The 16,382-nt window shown below is 36.9% G+C and overlaps 1 non-coding gene across 1 annotated transcript; it reads right to left on the bottom strand.

Annotated features, from left to right (window-relative positions):
* Positions 1-4,901: 4,901 nt before the first annotated feature.
* On the bottom strand, positions 4,902-5,008 carry LOC127675853 (U6 spliceosomal RNA). Its single transcript, XR_007975543.1, has one exon. It is a non-coding gene; the product is annotated as a U6 spliceosomal RNA (small nuclear RNA).
* Positions 5,009-16,382: the final 11,374 nt, after the last annotated feature.

Here is a 16,382-nt window from a genome sequence, read left to right as displayed (position 1 = left end):
TATAAACCTGTGACACAACACATTGCAAAAATTGGTATATACTTTCTTCAGAAATTTTTTTTCTAAATTGATCACAAAATGCATATATTATATTCAGTGAGACTGAATATGTATCTGAAGGTAAAATTAGTGCAAGTATTTAAAATTTCATAAAACTATTTGTTGCTACCTAATGTTCTATGATCTAACCTAATTTTAAAATGTTTTTGCTGATCAACGTGGGCCATTTGTCTATTTGGGAATAGAAAACAAATCATAGAAATCAATTTTCATACTGGCTACTTTTGTGCACATCACTTTTCCCTACCAATGACAACCCTGAAAGCCATATGTTGTAGAAGTACTACTAAAAGATGTCAGAACATCTGCCAAGCAAACATTCAGTGACCCAAAGAAGATGTATATTATGAACAAAAACACATTTTTTTTGGACTACACCATTGGGATTTCAAGATTAGTTTGTTGTTTCAGCATAGTTTATCATTTTATGCTACTCATAAATAACTTCATACAACAGAAATAACTAGAAAAATATTTACCTTTTATGCCTTTCATTGAGTAGCTTTCAAAGACTTTTAGAATGGATGAAAAGGAAGAATTCACATTTCTAAGGGAAATATAAGTTGATATATTAAGTTTGAAAAACATGAGACTATCTGGTAAAACTGGTTATAAGCATCTAGATAAACTTAATAGTTCTATGTAATCCTGGGTATATTGTCAGAAATTACCACACAAATTTAATAGTGTTAACTCCATGAATATTCACAGAAGAATTGATATGATTACCTAAACATGATATGCAATATGAATGTCAATATACAGTACAATATATAAAATAATATTTTATATTAGAGTCAATGCCTGAAGAGCAAAAGCAATAATCTGAACAATTATCACAATAATATTTATGCAGAGAAATAAGGAAATACATATGCTTTTTATCTGTAGCTATGGTAAATTATGATTTCTCTGGCATTTATTTCAAATAATATATAACTATAATTTTCAGGGCTTCACTACAGAAATATTTAAAAAATTGAATAATAAGAAAGGCCACTATTATATTTTTTTCCACTAGGACTGGCAAGGCAGACTTAGCAATCTTCAGAAGTATTGATGATGTTGTTTCTTGAGTTACACAATGGTCACATACCTATATAATTTATACCTTCTTATACTACATTAATGTTGTTTTTTTCTATTCTGTCTTCAACCTAATGAAGCATAAGAAAAATGTAAGTAGATAAGGGGACATGCTTCATGCCAAGTTAGCTTTTTTGTTCAAGAAGATATTCCAAGAAGAAATGGCAGTTTATTTGTGATAGCAAGAAGCTGGAAACAACCTAGATGTCCCATGATAGAAGAGCGGATATAGAAAAGGATGTTCATTTACACAATGGAATACTATGCAGCTATTAAAAACTAGGACATCCTGAGTTTTGTAGGCCAATGGATGGAACTAGAAAATATCCTCCTGAGTGAGGTAACGCAGACCCAAAAGTACATGCATAATATGGACTCACTAATAATTTGATAAAGTTAAAAAAATAAAAAATAAAAGTACAGAACACCCAAGATAAAGTCCATATAACTCATAAAGTTCAGGAAGCTGAAGTGTCCAATTGAGGACACCTTAGTCCCACTTGGGATACAGAAGAAAGCAATCACAAGTGAGGAGAGATAAAGGGACCTGGGAGTGAAAGTGGACATGAGTGGGAGAGGTAGTGGGGGGGGTCAGGGAGGCCTGATCTGGCATTCAATGAGGGAAAAGGACTGAAGCCATGAGGGACAACTGAAAGAATGGAAACAGATAACCTCAGGAGATGGGAGGTTGGAAGGACCCTCCAGAATAGACCAGAGACCTGGGATGTGGGAGACTCTTAGGACTCAAAGGGAGGGACCTTAGATAAAATTACCAACAATAAAAAGAGGGAAATTTTAACACCTACCTCCAGCAGGAAAACAGGGCATCAAATGATGGAGGGGAGCATCCCACAGTCACAATCTGACCCATTATTGTTCCTGTCTGAAAGAATTACAAGAATGGAAATGGATAGAATCCTGAGGAAAAGAAGGTCCAGGGACAGGCCTAAAGTAGGATCCAGCTCAAGGGGAGGTCCCAAGGCCTGACACTATTACTCAGGCTATGGAGCACCCTCAAAAAGGGACCTAGCATGAATGAACTCCAGGAAACCCATCAAGCAGCTGAAAGAGTCAGATACATATATTTGCACCCAACCAATGGACAGAAGCAGCTGATCCCTGTTGTTAAACTAGGAAAGGCTGAAAGAAGCTGAGAAAAAGGGAAGTCCTGTAGAAGGACCAGCAGTCTCAATTAATCTGGATCCCCAAGATCTCTCAAATATTGGACCACCAAACAGTTAGCATATACTAGATCTATATCCCCAACACATCTGTAGTAGCAACGGCTGGGTCTGTGTTCATTCAAAGATGATGCACCTAACCTCTCTAGAGATTGGAGGCCCCAGGGAGTTTAGAGGTCTGGTGGGGTGAGGGTGTGTGAACATCAATGTGGAGACAGGGCTGGGGAGAAGGTATGAGATATGGAACAGTCAGAGGGTGAAGGAGAGGGGGAATAAAATATGTAGTGTAAAAAATAAATTGATTTATTTATTAAAAATGGTAGTAAGTCACAGTGGTTGGTATCTAAATCATATTTTAAGAAAAATAAACCTAAAGACCCTGGAAAAATGAAAAAGCCAGTATCTATTTAGCAGACCTCCAGACTTAGGCCTTTCTCATTGTGATGGTTTCAATTGGTATGGCCCCTATACATTCATGGTTGAATGCTTGCCACATAGGGATTAGCACTATTTCAGAGTTGTGACCTTGTCGGAATAGGTGTGGTATCATTGGAGAAAATACATTACTGTGGCAGTGGGCTTTTGTCAGGAGCCATGTCTCCTGTGACAAAGCTAGGCCTAGTGCTCCACAAAGTCCCTTTCTCCTGCATGTGGGCTAAGATGCAAAACTCTTTGCTCCTACAGCTATATGCTTCCATGATTTCTGCCATGATGATAATGGTTGAAACCCCTGAAGTTATAAGCCAACCCCAAATAATTTTTTATTGGTTATTTTCTTTATTTACATTTCTTTTTTTTTTTTTTTTTTTTTTTTTTTTTTTTTTTGAATTTCTTTTTTTTTTTTTTTGTCTTTTTTTTTTTTTTTTTTTTGTCTTTTTTTTTATTTGATATAATTTATTTACATTTCAAATGATTTCCCCTTTTCTAGCCCCCCCCCACTCCCCGAAAGTCCCGCAAGCCCCCTTCTCTTCCCCTGTCCTCCCTCCCACCCCTTCCCAGTTCCCCGTTCTGGTTTTGCCAAATACTGTTTCACTGAGTCTTTCCAGAACCAGGGACCACTCCTGCTTTCTTCTTGTATCTCATTTGATGTGTGGATTATGTTTTGGGTATTCCAGTTTTCTAGGTTAATAACCACTTATTAGTGAGTGCATACCATGATTCACCTTTTGAGTCTGGGTTACCTCACTTAGTATGATGTTCTCTAGCTCCATCCATTTGCCTAAGAATTTCATGAATTCATTGTTTCTAATGGCTGAATAGTACTCCATTGTGTAGATATACCACATTTTTTGTATCCACTCTTCTGTTGAGGGATACCTGGGTTCTTTCCAGCATCTGGCAATTATAAATAGGGCTGCTATGAACATAGTAGAGCATGTATCCTTATTACATGGTGGGGAATCCTCTGGGTATATGCCCAGGAGTGGTATAGCAGGATCTTCTGGAAGTGAGGTGCCCAGTTTTCGGAGGAACCGCCAGACTGCTTTCCAGAGTGGTTGTACCAATTTGCAACCCCACCAGCAGTGGAGGAGTGTTCCTCTTTCTCCGCACCCTCTCCAACACCTGCTGTCTCCTGAATTTTTAATCTTAGCCATTCTGACTGGTGTAAGATGAAATCTTAGGGTTGTTTTGATTTGCATTTCCCTAATGACTAATGAAGTGGAGCATTTTTTAAGATGCTTCTCCGCCATCCGAAGTTCTTCAGGTGAGAATTCTTTGTTTAACTCTGTACCCCATTTTTTAATAGGGTTGTTCGGTTTTCTGGAGTCTAACTTCTTGAGTTCTTTATATATATTGGATATTAGCCCTCTATCTGATGTAGGATTGGTGAAGATCTTTTCCCAATTTGTTGGTTGCCGATCTGTCCTCTTGACGGTGTCCTTTGCCTTACAGAAACTCTGTAACCTTATGAGGTCCCATTTGTCAATTCTTGCTCTTAGAGCATACGCTATTGGTGTTCTGTTCAGAAACTTTCTCCCTGTACCGATGTCCTCAAGGGTCTTCCCCAGTTTCTTTTCTATTAGCTTCAGAGTGTCTGGCTTTATGTGGAGGTCCTTGATCCATTTGGATTTGAGCTTAGTACAAGGAGACAAGGATGGATCAATTCGCATTCTTCTGCATGCTGACCTCCAGTTGAACCAGCACCATTTGTTGAAAAGGCTATCTTTTTTCCATTGGATGTTTTCAGCCTCTTTGTCGAGGATCAAGTGGCCATAGGTGTGTGGGTTCATTTCTGGATCTTCAATCCTGTTCCATTGATCCTCCTGCCTGTCACTGTACCAATACCATGCAGTTTTTAACACTATTGCTCTGTAGTATTGCTTGAGGTCAGGGATACTGATTCCCCCAGATTTTCTTTTGTTGCTGAGAATAGTTTTAGCTATCCTGGGTTTTTTGTTGTTCCAGATGAATTTGATAATTGCTCTTTCTAACTCTGTGAAGAATTGAGTTGGGATTTTGATGGGTATTGCATTGAATCTGTATAGTGCTTTAGGCAAAATGGCCATTTTAACTATATTGATTCTACCGATCCATGAGCATGGGAGGTTTTCCCATTTTTTGAGGTCTTCTTCCATTTCCTTCTTCAGAGTCTTGAAGTTCTTGCCAATCCTTGCGCAGGGGCCATGCTAATCTTCTCTGTATCGTTCCAATTTTAGTATATGTGCTGCCGAAGCGAGCACCTTTATTTACATTTCAAATGTTATCTCCTTCCCTGGTTCCCCACTCCCAGAAAGCCCCTATCCCATCCTCCCTCCCCCTGCTTCTATGAGGGTTTTCCTCAACCTACCCCACCCCCAGCTCCCCACCCTCAAAATTCTCCTACTCTGGGACATCTATCAAGCCTTCATTGGACCAAGGACCTCTGCTCCCACTAATACCTGACAAGGCAATCCTCTACTACATATGCAGCTGAAGCTATGTGTTGTCCTTTGTTGATGAATTAGTCCCTGGGATCTCTATAGGGTCTGGTTAGTTTATCTTATTGTTCTTCCTATGAGGTTGCAAACCTCTTCAGCTCCTTCAGTCCTTTGCTTTATGTATAAGAATTGCATTTGTCATGGTGTCTCTTCTCATATTCACAGCAATAAAAGCCCCTAAGACAGAACTTGATAACAGGCACTAAAATATTGCTGTAATAGAGCTGATCATGCTTTTGTTTGGAGAAATGTGGGTTTGGAAATTTGGAAAGCAGTGGAATGCTTTAAGTCGGGTTTAATGGGCTATATTAGTTGAAGCAGCAATGAAAATGATAATTGAGGATGATTTGAATTGTGTGGTCCTGGCTCAAGAGGGTTTAGAGGAGAAGGAATTTAGTGTGTTGCTTTGTAATATTTTTGTAAAGACTGTGGCTGCTTTTTGCCTTGTCCAGAGTCTTTCTGAGGCTAAAGTGAAGAGGCACACATTAATTTAAATGGCAACAGAAATGTAAAAAAAAAGCCTAGAATAGATTCTGTTGTGTGGTTCTCTTTTACAAAGAACATTTTCATAAAAAGGAGCAAGATAAGCAAGGAAAAAGAGAAAATGTATGGCATAAGTAGTAAGAGATACCAGAAAGTGCAAGGGAGCTAAATCCTGTGTTCAACATGATAAACCAATTGAGAATTAGAATAAAGAGTGTGGTGAACTCATGTGAGGATGCCATGCATATAAGCTTTCACCTTATGAAAAGTAGTTAAAGAACAGCTTGTGATGTTACATGCTTTTAATCCAAGTAATCAGAAGACAGAGGCAAATGGTCTCTGAGTTCATGGTCAAAGTGATACACAGAGCCTGTTCCAGCACTACTAATATTAAACAGTGCAGGAAAGCATAGAAAACAGTGAAGGTGTAACTGGCCAAGATGGCCATGTTCCAGCACCAGCAAGAAGCAGAACTTGGCAGCATTAGGTGTGTGGTTCTGGCTTTAGCATTGAGGACAGAAGAAAAGGGTTATGGAATAGCCCTCTGCAACTAAGGAACACAGCAGTGGTTAGGCCTGTTGAAGGTATATCCTTGCCTGGAGGCCAAGAAAGGCTATTTATTGTATGAATCTGTAATGGTGAAGCCTGTATTGCCTTGGAGATTCCAAGATATTAGAGGTGCCAGGGTTATGGGATACCTGCTGCAGAGGGCTGCTAATGGGGAGAAGGACCAGCTCAGGAGAAAGAAGTGAGTAGCAGTCAGCAAAGCTGAAAAGAGTTTGAGGTCTAAGAATGTTTTGACATTAGACATAGAAATGTAGAGTTTGGACATTGCCCAGGATGTTTTGATTCTTGCTTTACTCTAATACATCCTTATTACTCTTACTTCCCACCATTTTATAACAGTTATATATATTCTCTACAAATATGTTGTTGGAAGTATTGATTTTTTTTCTAATTTTGATTTTATAGGACATTAACAGTTAAGAGATTGTATGCATCTCAGAAGAGACTAAACACTGGACTTTTCAACATGGTTGAGACTGCAGCAGACTATGGGCACTTGTGAAGTTGGACTAATACAATTTGCCTCACTTTATGGCTACAAGCCTATGGGGGCCAGGGAATGGAATGTTGTGATTTGAATTTGTATGACCCCCCATAAATGCATTTGATTGAATGTTTGGCCAATGGGAAGTGATAATATTAGGATGTGTGACCTTGTTGTTTTAGGTGTGGTCTTGGTTGAGGAAGTGTTTACTGTGGGTGTAGGCTTTGTAGTCTCTGATGATCAAACTATGTTCAGTGACATTGGCCCCTGCTTTGTATAGATTAAGATGTAGAATTGGGCTCCTGCAGCACCATGTTTGCTCACATGCAGCCATGCTTCCTGCTGTGATGTTAATGGACTGAACTTCTGAATTTGTAAGGGAACCTAAACTAAGTGTTTTCTTCTTGTTGTTGTTGCTGCTGTTGTTTTGCTATTGCATCACTTAATAAGACTCTTATTAATAAGAGTTGTTTTGATCATGGTATATCTTCACAGCAATAAAACCCCAACTGATATTCCTTTTGAAGGTACAAAGCAGCTACTCTTTTCCAGATGTTCAGGTCTTTGTTGATGCCACACAACAAATTCAGTGATTCTCTAAGTGACTATCCAAATCCCCATCACACTATTATATATTTCAAAGTTGTTAAATATAGAATTATGGGCAAGAGACATGGCTCAGTGGGTAAAAGTGATTTTCATGAAATCCCAAGAACCTGAGTTTGATTCCAAGGGACCATATAAAAAGTCAGATGCAAGGACCCACATCTATACTTTCAGCATCCCTACTGTAAAATGGGAGAAAAAAATTGAGAGAATATTGTGTGCCAGATAGCCTGGTCTATATTGATCAGTTACTGAAGGTCAAAAGATCATGTGTTAACAAAAGGGATCATGAGAACTAATTCCCAAAATTTGTTCTCTGACATCCAAAGATATATCATGGATTTTACAGTAACATACACCACCCAAACATTAAAAATGCATACAGTACAATGCATGTTTTACTATGGAAGAATGATTTAGTTCTACCATATTTTAGGAAAATGAAAGTGACATTATATATCTGAATTATTTAGAAAAATAAAGATAATTCAGATTTCTGTATCAAAATCACAGAATAAGGCAGAAAATCACTGTAGTTTCATTTGGAAATATGTCCATTGTTATATGCAAACATTTTTCTGCATTGTTGTCTTAAATTGGTGATAGTTTCCTTTGTTAAAATATCTTTCACTTTTAGCTAAAATATGGTATGAAAAAAAAAAACAACCACAAGCAACATATAATATGTACTCTATGCAAAAATAACATTTGCTATTTTTGTTTTCTTTGTGTACTTTTAACATAAGTAATGGCTTCCCTAACATATTTCTGACCAATTTGGCTTTCACTGTTTTTCAAACACAAATATACATTCAAGTGAGATATCTGAATTGTCAGGCACAACATAAAAGATAGAAGTGACAAATTCTCCTGAAGAATTAGTACCAAGTCTTAGAAATACTAAGTCTTTTGTTAAAATATTACAAGGTTATAAAATGTATGTTAGCAATGTAAAATTTAAACATTTGGGGCTGGGGTGGTGGATTCATGTTTGCTTTGATATGTGCTTCAATATTAAAGTAATTTTCTTACCCAACTTCAATTACAATAATACGTTTTTTTGAAGAAAGTAGCCAAAAATAACAAAATTAAGGTTGAAGGTATCCATAGTGGCATGGTCATAAATTATAAAGAGAAAATGATTTTGAGATTAAAAATCAAGAACACAGCATAAATACTATTCATATGTGACACTAGTCCCAATAGGTCAATGTATAAAGAAAATTTTATCAGAATGTTTCTGTACTACATCCATGTAGAGACAATTCTTCCTTTCTGTTCTGTATTTTTTTTTCTGAAGTTGATGTAGCAAGGTATCTAATCGTATAAAAACTCTCTGGCAAAGAACATCTAGGCCAAAAGCCAGCTTTTAAATATTACATTTGAAATAGTGTTACCTGTCTTGGGATTTCACCCCTGGAGCAGATTACTCAGGCAAGATATTGGCAAAATTAGCTTCAGGGGAAGGTTGTGTTGCTGTGACACTCTCTTCATGCCCAGAAACTTGGTGGTATTTCATTTCCAACTTAAAACTCTACTGCCAGTGGACAGAGACCTTATTGCTGTCATTATAATGTCAAAATTTGCTTAAAATTAACACATAGTTCTAAACAGTTTTTGATGTATGTATTTACTGGTTTGATCCTCATAAAACTTGATGGCTTACATATGATTTGTATTCCTATCCTATAGACAGAGCAACCAAATCACATTAAGGTTAAATGATGTGTTCAATGTTACATTGCATGGCAAATAATTTGATAAGTTAGGACTTGGGCACAAAATATCTGTCTTGATAATTTGTACTTAATTGTATCACTTTACTGACTTCCATGTGACATAATAGACATTTACTATTACATCTTGGAAAAATGAAGTGAAATGAAGTGGAATGCACAAACATAAAAAATATGCTAAGTTCATATGACATATGACAATGAAAGGAATATATATATATATATATATATATATATATATATATATATATATATATATATAATGAAATATAAACTCATATTTATAATGTCTGCAATATACTAGGAAGTTCTCTAAGTATTTTATTCATGAGATTCCATAGGGGAGGCCTGAAAATATATGTATGAGTATCAAATATATTAGAAAATAGATTAATGGAATATTAGATAGAAAGCACTAAGATACATAATTTAAAGGAAAATAACCTCAAAAATCCTTTAATCATTTTAAAAAACATATTTTCACATTATTTTTCCTTTCCTTGCCTCTTTATGCAAAATATACCTATAACAATAATTTGTTTCCTCTCATATTTATAAGTGAAATCAATGGCCAATAGTAGTATTTAGAAATGATTAGACTTCCTATGTATACTCTACCACATTTTAAATGTACTAATTTTCCTCAGCCAATAGAGTTTTGCTAAATGTTTTAAGCATGCAAATGGCTATTTTTCAGCTCCTAGTTCAACAATCTATGGCCTTTTGAAACTTCTTCCATAGTTAGAACCAAAATGTTCCTTTCCAGTTTTCTTTTTTTTTCTTTTTTCTTTTCTTTTCACTTTTTATCCTGAGTCATAGACTCACATAGAGGTTTTTGCATGCTTTGTGGAAAATATTCATCATGTTCACTTACCCTTTCCAATTAAACATATTTAAATGTCTGTGAAACATCCATATGCCTGGTGATGGCAGAGGCCCAAAAAATGATACTAAATCCCCTGAAACTAGAATTTCAAATTAATGTGAACTGCTATGTTGGTGCTGAAAATCTCTGATCATTTTGAAGAAATGCCAAAATTGGAATTTGGAATGCAGTGGGATGTTTTAAGTGGGGCTTGATGTACCATACAAGTAGAAACATGGAAGATAGTGGTGCTAAGAGTGACTTGAACTGTCAATGTCTGGCTCAAGAGGATTCAGAAGAGATTAATATTTGAATGTTGCCTAGAGATTATTCTTGTGATATTTTGATGAAGAATGTGGGTACTTTCAGCTCTTGTCCAAACAGCCTGCCTGAGGCTAAGGTAAAGAGATTTTGATTAATTGTTTGGCAATGGAAATCTCAAAAGAACCTAGTTTAGAATCTGCCCTGTGATTCACTCTTATGAAAAGCATTTTATAAACAGTGGCAAGCATAGAAAGAAAAAACTACAAAATTTCCCATTCAAGTATTAAAAGGGCACACTAGGAAGTAGAATGGAACTAAATGTGGTGTACAAGGATATGAAATGGAATTAAGGGATTGGTGACCTCAGTACAAGATCCCATGTAAGCTTATTTTTTATACCTTTGCAATTGATCAGGGACAGTCTTGTTAGATGTTATTACGACCTGTTATTTTCTGCTTTCATGCAGACATAAACAGCTATGGTTGTGTGCTGAATTGAAAAGGATTAATTGTGATGACTGTTCTCAGTTGTCAACTTGACTATATCTGGATGAACTATAATACAGACATGGAGGGCATACTTGTGATTCAGATATAGAGACACATGACCATGTTTAATAAAGCTCTTGTAGAGAATTAAAGAATGCCTTAGGTTTAGAAATAAACATCCTTCTGGCTGCCAAATTTTGTAATGTGTAAGAGTTACCCAGGTTGGCTGATATTGAAGGCATTAAGGGGTCATGGAGACCAGCTGAGGAACACTGTGAGAGGCCAGGAAAGACCAGGAAAGAGGTCAGGTGAAGGTGCAGCCTCATTTGCAGTTGAATACCCAGGACTGAAGGAGACATGCAAAGAAGTTGAGGCTTGATACCATGGACAGAATGTATAAGATGCTAGTGGTGAAAGTTGATCCTAGTTGCATTGAATGACCCCCAGCATCCTGGATCCCCAGGTCAGCACCAAGGGATGACCACCAAGAATAGCAGCAGCAGTAGAATGGTGTCAACAAAAGACTAGAATAATTCCGAGGGCAGGACTGGGAAACTGACACAAGTCCTTTGTAGAAGCCCAAAAGATAGATCATATGTGGATCCCAGACATCAGAATAAAAATTGTGCCGTTGAAGATTTCTCGTACACCACAAGATTTTAGAGACCCTAGATCTGTGGGATACCTGTAGACAAAAGCTGCTAACAGGGAGTGGAAACAGTCTAAGAGAAAGAATTGTGTTGTAGTCAACAAAGATGAAAGGAGTTTGGCATCTGTTATGGAGATGTACATTTTGGAGTTTGCCCATTTGGTTTTTGCTCTTACTGCGGCCTAGTATTTCCTCACTATGTTTTGTGTGATAATATAATAAATATAATATAATATAATATAATATAATATAATATAATATAATATAATATAATATAATATAATATAAATTGTGTGATGTTGGAGTTTTATGATTTTTTATATTTCATTATTAATTAATTAATTTTTTTGGATTCCATATATTATTCCTGCCTCCCTCCATCCACCCTCTGAGTGTTCCACATCCTGTATCTCTTCTCCACACCCCTGTATCCATGTGAATTTCCCCACCCCCACACTCCCTGACCTCAAAGCACCCTGGGGTCTCCAGTCTCTTGAGGATTAGGTGCATCATCTCTGAATGAACACAGACCCAGCAGTCCTCTACTGTATGTGTGTTGGGGGCCTCATATCAGCTAGTGTATGCTGCCTGTTTGGAGATCCACTTTTTGAGAGATCTTGGGTGTCATGATTAAATGAGACTGCTGGTCCTCCTACAGGATTGCTTTTCTCTTCAGCTTCTTTCAGCCTTCCCTAATTCAACAACAGGGTTTAGTTGTTTGTTTCTATTATTAGGGTGCAAATATCTGCATCTGACTCTTTCAGCTGCTTGTTGGGTCTGCTATACTGCTGGCATGCTCGGTCCCTTTTTGTGAGTGCTCCATAGCCACAGTAATAGTGTCAGGCCTTGGGGCCTCCCCTTGAGCTGGATCCCACTTTGGGCCTGTAACTGGACCTTCTTTTCCTCAGGCTCCTCTCCATTTCCATTTTTGTAATTCTTTCAGGCAAGAATGATTATGGGTCAGAATTGTGACTGTGGAATGGTCACCCTCTCCCTCATTTGAGTCTTCCTGCTGGAGGTGGGCATTATAAATTCCCTTTCCCTAATGTTGGGCATTTCATATAAGGTCCGTCCCTTTGAGTCATGAAAGTTTCTCACCTCCCAGTTCTCTGGTGCATTCTGGAGAATCTCCCAAAACCCCTATCTCCTGAAGATGCCTGTTTCCTTTCTTTCTGCTGGCCCTAAGGGCTTCAATCCTCTTCACTCACCCAAAACCAGATAATGTTTCCCTCTCCCCCAACACCATTCCCCCTCTGTCCACTTTCCCTCACAAACCCCTCCTTCCCTCCCCATTTGTGATTTTTGTTCTTTATCTCAAGTAGTACTGAGGTATCCTCACTTGGGCACGCCAGCTTGTTGACCATTTTGAGTTCTGTGGACAGTATATTGTATACGCTGTACTTTTTAACATCCACTTATTAGTAAAAGGATAATATGCTTCTCCTTTTATGTCTGATTTACCTCACTCCTGATGATATTTTCTAGTTCCTTTAATTTGCCTGCAAACTCAGGATGTCCTCATTCTTAATAGCTGAGTTGTATTCCATTGTTTAAATGAATCACATTTTCTGTATCCATTCTTCTATTATGGGACATCTGGGTTGTTTCTAGCTTCTGACTATCACAAACAAGGCTGCTATGAATATACAGGTACATGTGTCCCTGTAGCATGGTGGAGCATCTTTTGGGTATACTCCCAGGAATGGTATATCTGGGTCTTCAGGTAGATCTATTTCCAATTATCTGACGAACCACAAGACTGATTTCCAGAGTGGTTTTACCAGTTTGCAATCCCATCCAGCAATGGAGGGGTATTCTTTCTCCACATCCTCTCCAACATGTGTTGTCACCTGTGGTTTTGATCTTAGCCATTCTGATTGGTCTAAGTTGGTATCTCAGGGTTGCATTTCTCTGATCACTAAGGATTTTGGACATTTTTTTTTTTTAGGTGCTTCTCAACCATTCCTCAGTTGTGAATTCTCTGTTTACTTCTATACCGCATTTTCTGATTGGGTTGTTTGATTTTTTTTTTTTTTGATGATTAGCTTCTTGAGTTCTTTATGAATTTTGCTTATTAGCCCTCTATTAGATATAGGGTTAGTGAAGATTTTTTCCAATCTGTAGGTTGTCCGTTTGTTTTATTGACTATGTCCTTTTTCTTTCAGAAGCTTTCCATTTTCTTGAGGTCCCATTTATCAAATCTTGGTCTTAGAGCATGAGGCGCTGGAATTCTGTTTAAGGAAATTTACCCCTGTGCCAATGATTTCAAGGCTGTTTCCCACTTTCTCTTCTATTAGATTCAGTGTATCTGGTGATCTAAAGGTTTACTACAGAGCAATAGTGATAAAAACTGCATGGTATTGGTATAGAAACAGAAACATTGGTCAATGGAATAGAACTGAAGAGCCAGAAATTAAACAACTTATGGGCACTTGACCTTTGATTTAAAAAGCCAAAAATATACAGTGGAAAAAAGAAAGCAACTTCAATAAATGGTTCTGGTTTAACTGGATGTCTGTTTGTAGAAGAATGAAAATAGACCTAGATTTTTCATCTTGCACAAAGCTCAAGTCAAAGTGCATCAAGGACCTCAACATAAAATCAGATATACTGATATAATTTTTATTTTCATATTTTAGGGGATTACAATACAGAGACCACATAAATATTAGGAAAGACTATCAACTTTGGGCTTTTTAACATTGTTGAGGTTATGATAGATTATGATGACTTTTGCAGTAGGTCTAAATACGTTTTTTTCATTTAGTTATGGCTGCAAGCTTATGGAGACCATGGAGTGGAATGTGATGGTTTCAATAGATTTGGCTCTAATAGATTCATATGCTTAGATGCTTGGCTAAGGGGAATTGTGCTACTAGGAGTTTTGGCCTTATTGGTGGAGGTATGTCCTTGTTAGATGAAGTGTGTCACTGTGGAGTAGCTTTTATGTTATATATATGCTCAAATTTTGTTCAATGTAAAACATATTGAGTCTCCTGTGTGTCTTTGAATCAAGATATAGAACTCTCCTTCCCAAGTCCCATGTCTGCCTGCAATGTCTGCCTGCCACGATGACATTAGACTGAACCTCTGAGACTGCAAGCTTCATCCAGTGAAATTTTTGTCTTTGTAAGTGTTGCCTTGGTCATGACATCTTTTCACAGCAATCAAATCCTAACACAGCAACATGCATATATATACACATTTACATGGACATACACAAATATAGATCATAATGCTTCTTGCTACGTAGATTTAGGTTTTAAGGAAATTTGTCTTTGCTGAGTAAAAGGCTAACTATGGAACTATAGTTCAAATATTTTATTTTCATTTTCTCCTGTCTGACTTCAATTTGTTATTATCTTCATAATCATTACCAGTAGGAGAAAATATCAAATGTTGAAAATGATGGGGTACACTCCATATTTTTATGGTGGTGCTAGAGTAACTATTTTCTTTAAAAAAGTTTAAGAAAAAATTATATGACTAGAACAAGTTCGGAAGGTATAGAGAGAAAAGAAATCCTTGCAACTTGATAAGAAAGGTAATTCTCAGACAGTGTCAATATTTTAATATGACAAAGAATTCTATATTCCATATATCTGAGCCATACACAAATCTTCTTTGTCATATCTACTGCTGGTACACTGTTTTCCTCCATAAAATGATATTTTGCTGATTCTTTCTTAGCTATATTTTATTACATTAAAATCTATTTTTAAAAGGAAAAATAAGTTTTAATTTCTGTCTAAGATGGAACACAGTACTTCTAAGAAGAACAAAGTGAAATAGATTTATATGAGTGTAGAAAACAGGAGAATCTAAAACGGTACAGAAGCTTGAAAGGAGGCAAGATCACTAGTGAAGGACAAAGTCAAAGGGAGAAGAGGACAATGGAAGGGCTATGGAAAGACTTCTACCAACTATGTTAAATACTAGGAATATCTTAAAATAAATATCCCTTGTATGACCATTTAAAGCAGCTTATTGCAAGTTAGTGTTATTTTCTTTTTGTTACAAAAATAGTTTAAAATAGAAAACATAACCAAATCCTAATAATTTTGCTGTAAGTATAATGAATGACTTCATAGGACCTTCCCTTACCCATACAGAGAATTTGGCTGGACTGATGTCAATATACCTGAGTGTCTTTTAGCAATTGTACTCTGATGGAGGAAGATTCCATTGTCTTCAGGGCTGTGGCCTTTGGGGAGTAAAACTGTTGTAATATATGGTCCTAAAGCCATTCCCACCTATACTGCTTTAAGATGATTAAAATACTATTTGCTAATATTTGTTAAACAAAAAGACCACATGATGTTAAGAGGAAAAATTAGTGGTGGTGACACAATGAAGGCATATGTGGAAATGTAATGAGGCACAGATTTGATCAAAACAGATTATAACCATGTATAAAATTCTTACATACTAAAAATTATAATTCTTCCATATATTATATATTTTTTCTTTTTTTTTCTTTTTTCTTTTCTTTCTTTTTTTTTATTCGATATAATTTATTTACATTTCAAATGATTTCCCCTTTTCTAGCCCCCCCCCACTCCCCGAAAGTCCCGTAAGCCCCCTTCTCTTCCCCTGTCCTCCCTCTCACCCCTTCCCAGTTCCCCGTTCTGGTTTTGCCGAATACTGTTTCACTGAGTCTTTCCAGAACCAGGGACCGCTCCTCCTTTCTTCTTGTATCTCATTTGATGTGTGGATTATGTTTTGGGTATTCCAGTTTTCTAGGTTAATAACCACTTATTAGTGAGTGCATACCATGATTCACCTTTTGAGTCTGGGTTACCTCACTTAGTATGATGTTCTCCAGCTCCATCCATTTGCCTAAGAATTTCATGAATTCATTGTTTCTAATGGCTGAATAGTACTCCATTGTGTAGATATACCACATTTTTTGCATCCACTCTTCTGTTGAGTGATACCTGGGTTCTTTCCAGCATCTGGCAATTATAAATAGGGCTGCTATGAACATAGTAGAG

Source organism: Apodemus sylvaticus, chromosome X, assembly GCF_947179515.1.
Source record: "Apodemus sylvaticus chromosome X, mApoSyl1.1, whole genome shotgun sequence".
Taxonomy (NCBI): domain Eukaryota; kingdom Metazoa; phylum Chordata; class Mammalia; order Rodentia; family Muridae; genus Apodemus; species Apodemus sylvaticus.
Note: the sequence above shows the minus strand (reverse complement) of the source record. Positions and strands in the feature narration are given on the sequence as shown.